Source organism: Solanum lycopersicum, chromosome 12 (assembly GCF_036512215.1).
Source record: "Solanum lycopersicum chromosome 12, SLM_r2.1".
Classification (NCBI taxonomy): Eukaryota; Viridiplantae; Streptophyta; class Magnoliopsida; order Solanales; family Solanaceae; genus Solanum; species Solanum lycopersicum.
The window spans coordinates 55,946,099-55,955,368 of NC_090811.1; the positions used below are offsets into that span (position 1 = coordinate 55,946,099).

The 9,270-nt window shown below is 26.8% G+C and overlaps 1 long non-coding RNA gene across 1 annotated transcript; it reads left to right on the forward strand.

Moving 5' to 3' along the window:
* Positions 1 to 5,407: 5,407 nt before the first annotated feature.
* On the forward strand, positions 5,408 to 6,638 carry LOC104645007 (uncharacterized). Its single transcript, XR_738888.3, has 2 exons — positions 5,408 to 5,694; positions 6,275 to 6,638. It is a non-coding gene; the product is annotated as an uncharacterized lncRNA (long non-coding RNA).
* The last annotated feature ends 2,632 nt before the right edge of the window (positions 6,639 to 9,270 follow it).

Genomic DNA, 9,270 nt, shown 5'->3' on the forward strand with positions numbered 1-9,270 from the left:
CAGTTATACAATACTAGATTGAATTTTGATAGATCTAATTGTCCCATAAAAAAAGTGAAATTCCTCTATTCATATTCTAAGTGGCATTGTTTTTCAGCAGATCTCTAGATCTAAACATATACTTAAAGGTCATGCGCTCTCTTCAAAAAAAAATTACTATAATAAAAATATCAAAAGTCTACATAATTTTTTAATTGAACAAAATGAAATAATTATTAAGTATAAAATTGAAAAAAAATAATTAATTATTTCTTAATTATTTAAATTGACAATTAATTTTAGATATTTATTTTTAGTATATCTGTCAAATAATTATGGACGGAGGAAGTATTTCTGAGAGAAGTAAAAGTCTTGGAAATTGGGGTATTCCTTGGACAATACTGGTGTTTTGAGGGGGCGTTTGGTAGGCTGTATTAAAAAAAAATAATCTATGTATTAGATGTGGTATAATTTAATACTGTGTTTGGTAGGAATGTGAGTCTATGTATAACTAATCCATGGATTAGTTAATACATCTTACATGGTATTATGTGAAGTATTACTAATACCTTCCATTTGGAGGTATTAGTAATACATAGGATATAATACTATGGGATAAGCACATACAGACAAAAATATCCCTCAAATCTTTTTAATATTAATTTCTTGATTTTATGTTTTATATTTGTACTAGCAAAATTATTTAAATAAATTAGTTTACAAATTATTTAGAGAGACTTATTTGCAACTAAATATATCTAATTCAAATCAATACAAATTTAAAATGTGAGTTATTTAACATTTACTAATTAAAAGACAAATATATCACGAATTATTCGTATTTTGAACATTTTTTTAAAAATTACATACATATTAAAATTATAACTTGCAATTTTTTTATGTGTGAATGTACATGATTTATTCAATTTTCCAATTGTTGACCGTCTTTTATAATTTTAAAAGTAGTTGATTTATCTTTTTTAAATTTAAAATTGACATTTTTTTAGTGATCAATTTATTAAGATGAAAATTATTTATCCTCAAATAATTCAAGTAGAAAATTGAAAACATGACAACAAAATTATTCTTCTCATAGCTAGTTAGAATGTCATAAAAGAAATATTTTTCGTTAATTATCTACCTTGACCCAATTACATAATAATATAAGGGTATAATTGGAAAAGAGATTTTTAAAGAATTTGATTTCAAATATAAGTTGGGATTGGAAACAATGAACCAAACACTAGATAAAGATAAACCATGCATTATTAATCCCTGCACTACTAATCCATTCATTACTAATCCCTGCATTACTAATCCATGTGTTATTCATTTTTGTACCAAACGACCCCTGAGTTCATAAAGAATTTTCAGTCTTTAATCTCTACGTACTGAAAGCATGTCAAATATCAATTGATCTTTTGAAATCCAATAAATCAAAATATGATAAGATAATTGTCAAAACACATCTAAATTATCTTCTTTCTTTTTTTAATTTCATACTTAAACTATTGAGAGTGTGAGTTTCATACCTAAACTATTAGTTTGAGAAACACACTTGTAATACAATCTCTTTTATTTGAAAAAAATTTTGACACGTGACATTTCACATGGATAATATATTTCACCTTAACAAAAATTAAATAATAAACTATCGCTATTAATTAGAAATCAAAGATTAAGTATTACTTAACTTTTTTTCTTACCCAACTCCACCTCCTCCTCCACGTACACTTTTCATTATTATTTTGTTTTTAAAATATAAAAATTCTACCCCATCTTGTGTAACCTTCCGCTCCTTTTATATATATATATATATATATATATATATATATATATATATATATATATATATATATATATATATGTATATATATTTTCATTTTGTGTTAGATATGTATGTACATATATTTTTAGAAAATACTAGTGTTACCAAATATAATATATATAAGTAAAAAATGTCATGCTGCAGCAAGTAAAAAATATGTTCGATATGTATATAACTAACACAAAATGAGAAAAAAAAATTGAAAGCGGAGGGTTAGATGGGTGGGTAAAATTATTTTTTTAAAAATAAAAAAAAATATTATCTAAATTAATATTTGGAGGGGGAATGAAGTGAAAAAAAGTAAATTTTGTTATAAAAGAAATTTAAACATAACAAAAAAAAAATGGGGGGAGAGTGATGGAGTGGGGTTAGAAATATTTTACATTTTATTTTATAAAAGAAATAATAAATTTTTGGATAATAATTTATTTAATTTTGTCAGGATTGAATGTTTTTTTCATGTGAAGTGTGATATGATAGGTTTTTTTCTCAAACTAAAAGTGATAGTTTAGGAATGAAACTCTCACTCTCAATAGTTTAGGTACGAAACTCAATAAAAAGGTATAGTTTAAGTGTGTTTTAAAAATTTATCTCAAATATAATTTATGATAATAGTTTTGCCACCAAGCAGAAAAAAACTTGCCTTTCCAATTATAAAATAAAATAAACAAACTTTTAAGGTGTGTTTTTCCATCTTTCTATGTTTGATAGATTTAAATGTTTGGAAAATATGTTATCGAAGAAAACAAATTCCTTAAGAATGAAAAAATTATTTATTAATATAAATATGACAAATAAGTTGCATAAGTGACATTTCGACTTTATTGTCTCCATCCCATCCACTCAACCCTTATCCTACCTCTAAACCCTCATTATTCATCCATATCTGCCTGCCTCCATAATATTTTGTTACGTAATATATAAATATTCTTAAAATAATATTTTCTTACTTACTTATCAACATTAAAAAATAAGTAAGAATATTTTCTAGAAGATCACTTTTTATGAAAAACATTTTCCTTAGTACCAAACACCAGTTTTAGCAAAGTATAGTGTATACTAACGTTTGTTTGGTACTTTGGTTGTTGCGCGGGCAGGAGCGGACCTAGAGGTTGCCAATGGTATGTTTCTATATTGATATTGAGCCTCCTGAATGTAAGATTAGAGGTTGATTTAATGGTTGAGGAGTTCAAAACTCACCCCTTGAGGTTCCAAGATCAAGTTTTAGGCACTATTCTTATTTGTAATCGCTTAATGAAAATTTTGGATCCGCCACTATATACTGTGTAACTTTTTGGCACAGAAAACGTGGGAGAAGGGATATGTCTTCCCTTTTCTCAATTATCCATCAATTTCCCATGTTACGTTTGTCTAATAATAAGACCAAGAATATTCTTCTCTTTATGGATTAAGAATAATACAACACAAAAAGTTAGAGCAACACATAGTATTGATCTATGGTGTCCTTCATTTAGCAAACACGTTTATTGTACACATTATTATATTGAAAGGAACTGTATTTAAGAATAGTGTATGTATTGTTTCTATTAGTAATATGAAAGTATATAAAATGAAAATAAAAAGAGAGACAAGGACAGCCCTGTCTGGAATCATGTTCAAAGAAGGCTGCTAGTTGCCTGTCTTTGTTGCAAATTTTATATAAACAGAGATAATATTAGGTAACTATTGTTAAATAAATCGCTAAGTTATTCTTTGGATAATTTTAAAGACCTCCCCTCTCGTTTAACTCTATCAAATTAACTTCTCTCGTAGTTTACGATATTATATATACCTCCTCATTTTGATAATTTTGTAACTATATCTTTTACCTATTTTTGATTAGTACATGTAAAATACTTTTGACAAATTTAACCCTTTTGATAATATTAAATTCCTTGTATTTATTATTTCATATTTCATAAAAAATTATTGAAAAACACAATTCTTGTACTAAAATATCCTTCTTGTAAGCAGGGGTCGAAGTTCTTTCTTCCTCTTCCTTTACTATTTTCTATGCACGAGTACTTGTTCGTCTTTATTTTGTCTCGAAAAAGAAAAAAAGTTTGATATTTCTATATATTTGTTGTTACAAAAGTATGATTATATCAGGGGCGTATGCAGGACGGGATCACCGGATTTATTTGAGCCCATAATCCCTCAGACATCATATGTAGTAGTGTTATATTTATTTTAAAAAAATAAATTAAATTGTTTGTACTTATGTTTAAAGTATCATATAATATTGTGCGATGAGGATTGGGTGTCCTTGTATAAGAGAGATTGTTCTATCTATATCTTGTTTTATTTTTATTTCTAAAATTGGATCACACCTCTCTAAGTGGTTTTAGATATATATAGGTAAAAAATAGTTTTGGGCCTATAATTTTAAAATTTTAATAGCTTTCAGTAATAAGAACTTATGATCAAATATATATCCTAGATCCACATTTCATAATAGTGCACTCATCATCTCAAAATCCTAAATACGCCTTATTACTTTAACGTTACACAAATAACTTATGTTTAGTCAAATTAGTTAAATAATTACGGAAATATAAATATTTAGTCGACTTTTGCGGTATAAGATATAATTTAATGATATTTTGCTTATAAAAGTTAAATTTAATGACTTTTAAGCATTATCACGTTGAGTGATTTTTCTTTATGAGTGAAATTAATTCAATAAGTTTGGTGCAAATTGAATGAAATGACTGATTTTGGAGAAACAAAAGAGAGATAAAAAGTAAGAAGATGTTGAAGCAATGATGCATGTATAGAGATGGTGACAAAAGAGCCAGCACATAATGACTTTAGCAAGTTAACACACAAAAGGTTTTCCCTCAAAACCATGCAAGAATTATGGGACTAACTTTTTTTGATTTTTCCGTCCATTTTTATTTGTTCAGTATATAAAATCATCAAATAATTTAGCATATTGTGGTTATTTTATTTTTGATATTAAACACTATTCATTATACAATATTTATACGACTTGTATTTACAAAAGGTGATTTGGTAAAATTATCTTTATTATTTATTGATTCTTAATTTCTATGTAAGTGTGTCAATCAATAGTGAACATTTATTGCTGAACAAAACGGACAACTATTGTTGAACAAGGAGAGTACATAAAAAAAGGAAAAATGTACAAGTACTCTCCTAAACCATGACCGAAATTTCAGATACACACTTTAACTAAATTAAGGTCCTATTACCTCCTGAATCATTTTTTTTGCAATTGTGTGCACCTTGTTGGCTTACGTGACATCCAAATATCTCCCACAGACCTCAATTGCATGGAGTTACAGAGTGTGCCATGTAAAACAAAAGATGTACATAATTACAAAAAAAAAATCAGAGGGGTAATAGGACCTTTAGTTTAGTTAAAATATGTCTTTGAGATTTCAGTCATAGTCTAGGAGGTACTTGTGTATTTTCTCAAAAAAAGAAAATACTCCTCCATTCTAATTTATATGAGGTAGCTTAATTTAGCACGAAATTTAAGAAAGAAAAAAGTATTTTTTTTTATATTTGTGGCCTAAAACAAGTCGTATGTACAACTCATGTATTATATATAGAAAGAGAGTGAGAGAGCGCTCTCAGGCTCAGCTCCTCCCATTAATTATTTGTAAGTTAAATATAGTAGAATGTTGAGTTGAGGTTTTGATGGGATAAGGAAGGAAATTCATCAGTCCAAACAAGGTGGTATATTTGGGCTGATCTTTGCTGCTGAATCATTGGTTCATCAACATATTATACACATACAAGGATATATACATATGTTGTTGCATCAATGATGCAGGAGCTGAGTTCAGTTTTGGCTACCTTTTCTTGGACTGAAGGGTTTCCTTCTCAACCCCAACCATGCATCATGCTTGTTATCTCAGGTTTTAAATTTGATAGATTCAATCATTTATTATCTTTTTAAACATTTTTTCGTACAAATGTCAATGCAAGTAAACTACTATATCTTTTAGTTTTATGGAATTTAGTTTGATTAATCTATCTTTTCCTATATTGCATCGAAAAAAAGGACCTAATTAGATATAAGTGTCTTCTCTTAGGAATGAAAAAGTATTTAATCGTCCAATATTGAATCTGAAATTTAAGCAACATTCTCTCCTCCCTAGTGTTTTTTTTTCTTAACTCTTTTCAAAGAGTAGCCTTCATTATAAGTTCTGGCTCGATCAGAAGGATATAACACATGAAAACTTTCAGATTTGCTAACTTTATGAGGTTTAACCTTTGCCGTGAAAATTTATGTATTTGAAATTTAATAGTTTTTGTTACTTAGTGATTATTCTACATGTACATCAAATTTTCATGTTAAAAAAGTATAAGGCTCAATTGTGAAACTCATACTTAATATCAAGATTAAAGCGTTATGAGTGTCTAATTACCTCCTTTTACTTTCTCATCATTTGCGTTTTATGCTAAACTTTTTATTTTTTTTCTTCTTATGTATAGTTACTATTGCTGCTGCCACATATAAGGATCATTGACCGACAAATACAAATTAACGAGTTCGCCTCTAATACAGACACTTTTTGATCGCTATAGATCAAAGAAATCCTCTCTAAAAACACACGTCAAAATGGACACTTCGCCCATATTAGGCGAACTATCATTAAAATTTTTGTGATGTATGTTGTGTTTTGGAGTGAATTAACAAAAGTTGACTTTGTTTATTAGTCTGTATTTTTAGGACAATCCCTTTCATCGGTAGCGTCTCAAAAGTGTTTGTTTTGAGATCAGACTCCAAATAACACTTACTTGTATTTTTAAAAACTCAGATCATCTCTAATCTACCTCTATTTTACTCTTTGTTATATATAGTTGAAAAGTAAAATAGAGAATGGATACTCCAACTCATCTCCATATCACTCTCTATTCTTCAAATATAGAGAGTTAAAAGAATTATTATTCACACTCTCTATTTAACTTTTTAAATATTTTATTATTATTATTATTGTTACTTTGTAATCAACATGTTATTTTACGTATAATGTCATTAATTAAATATCTAATATTCATAATTCTTCTTAATTGTAATGTAATATTTTTAAAAATATCTTATTTAATATGTACTACTTTAATCTCAAATTAATAGTATTTTATTTTTTCCTAATTTTCGTCAATAATATAATTTAATCTTATTATTAAGTTTCTTTATAAAAAAATACACAATTAAAATGACAAGATAAAAAAATTAATTTTAAAAATTGAGGACAAATATGCTCATTTGAACGCCTTAAAGCATTAATAGAGCATTTATGGAGCAACGTAATAATTTTAAAGATTGAGTGTTTATGTAATGTTTATGTAATTGTATTCCACTTTTATTTGAATTTGTCCATTAGTTTGTATATTATATTATATTTTCTCGCAATTTGTTATTTAAAAATTTAAAATAGAATATAATTTTCTATTAAATAAAAATTTGAAAAAATAAAATTTTATATCGCATGAAAATTATATAAAGTAATTAATTGGAAAAGAAATAAAGAATTTATATTATGAAATAAGAAAATAAGAATGACAAAAATAATAATAATGAAAGAGAAAAAGATCTCTTCTTAAAAAAGTAAAATAGAAAATTGGTTGAAGTTAGATATCGAAAAAATAGAAAGCTCTATATTTGAAGAGTACGTAAAATAGAGTGTAGGGTTGGAGATGCCGCCTCACATGCATAAAGGTTATAGTAACCAAGTTTACAAGTGCATTCAAATTATAGTGAGTCCGAAGTAAAATGGGCAAAAAGATTTCAAAAGGGTATATCAATTTTTTTTTAATCAAAAAGGAAAAATCGCTGTGATTGTCTTTGACAAAATTAGCATGTTAATTTTTTTAAAAAAAACACAAAAATCGTTGTTGGAGCAGCGATTTCGTCCAAAAAACTTTTCTCCTTCCTCAAAATCGCTGCGCTGCTATATATAGCAGCGATTTTGTCAAAAAAAATTTGAGAAAATGCGCAAGTACCCTATCAACCTATGCCCGAAATCCCAGAGACACACTTATAATATACTAAGATCCTATTATTCTCCTGAACTAATTTTATAAGTAATTTTCTATTATTTCAACCTACGTGGCACTAACTTAAAAAAAAGAAATCAACCAGCGTTGGATCCACAAGATAGTGTCACATAGACCGAAAAGGGGTAGAAAATTATTAATAAAATAAGTTCAGGGAGTAATAGAATCTTAGTATAGTATAAATATATCTCTGAAATTTCAAATATACATTGAGGAGGTACTTGTGCATTATCTAAAAAAAATTTTTAACAAAGTTGGTGCTTGTCTCTATTGCTACAAAGAGATGAAGACCAAAGTGGGTGCTTTTGTTAAGCTATTGGATTTGCTTCTTTTCGTTTACTTCTTGTTAATCGTCATTGTTGCCCTTCCAAAACACATATTTCCTCCTGTGTTGGTTGACCTAAAGAGCTGGGACACACTCCACAATATGATGATTATTTGGTTTCGGAGAAACCCCATTTTTAAAGCCTTGCAAGAAACTATTTCAAAAAAAATATTAACTTTTTTAAGGAAAAGGAGCAGCAATTTCTATTTAAAATATTTTCTTTTTAGGAAAATGCTGCACGCACATGCCGCGATAATAAAAAAAATTACGATATTAATTTGTTATAAGAAAATCGCTCTTTCAGAATTGATTTTGTCCTTTTGATTAAAAAAAATAATTAATATGTCCGCTTTTAAAATTTTTGACAATTTTTTTACCTTTTTGACTTTGAACTCAAATTATAGTACACCCAAGCAATTAACAAAGCAATAGAAACTTGCCTTTTTTTCTTCTTTTTTTCTTTTGGAGTATCAGTTTCACTTGACATTAATAATAATAATAATAATAATAATAATAATAATAATAATAATAATTTTTTGGGTGATTTCACCTCTCTAAATTTTTATTCTATTTTTAAGTTGCTTCTTATGGTGTGTTTGGTATCGAAATAGGCTGAGACATCTTGTAAATATTTAATTTCAAATTTACACTAGTATCTAGTGTTTACAAATATAATCCTACCACAACTCTATTTTAATAAGTTTGCGTTAATGAGACCGAGAAATATTGTGAAGAGAAATATTTTGAATTAAATATAGAATTTTCTCGATCAAATGTAAATCGTAATTTGTCAAACGGATAACTTAATACTCAATGCTCATGGTCCACGGCAATATGTTGCCCTTTTGGTTTCAAACAAAATTATAGAGAAACATACGTAAATATATTATAATAAAAAAATATTTAATATTTATAGTAATAATATTTTTTTATTTGATTACTTTTAATTTATTTATAATATAAATTTAATATATATCATAAAAAACATTTATTATTCGCATATAATACAAATTTTAATGATGAATAATATATTTATCACACATTTTAATACACTTATAATACAATGTGACAATATTTTACCAAACAAACATATGATATATTTCAA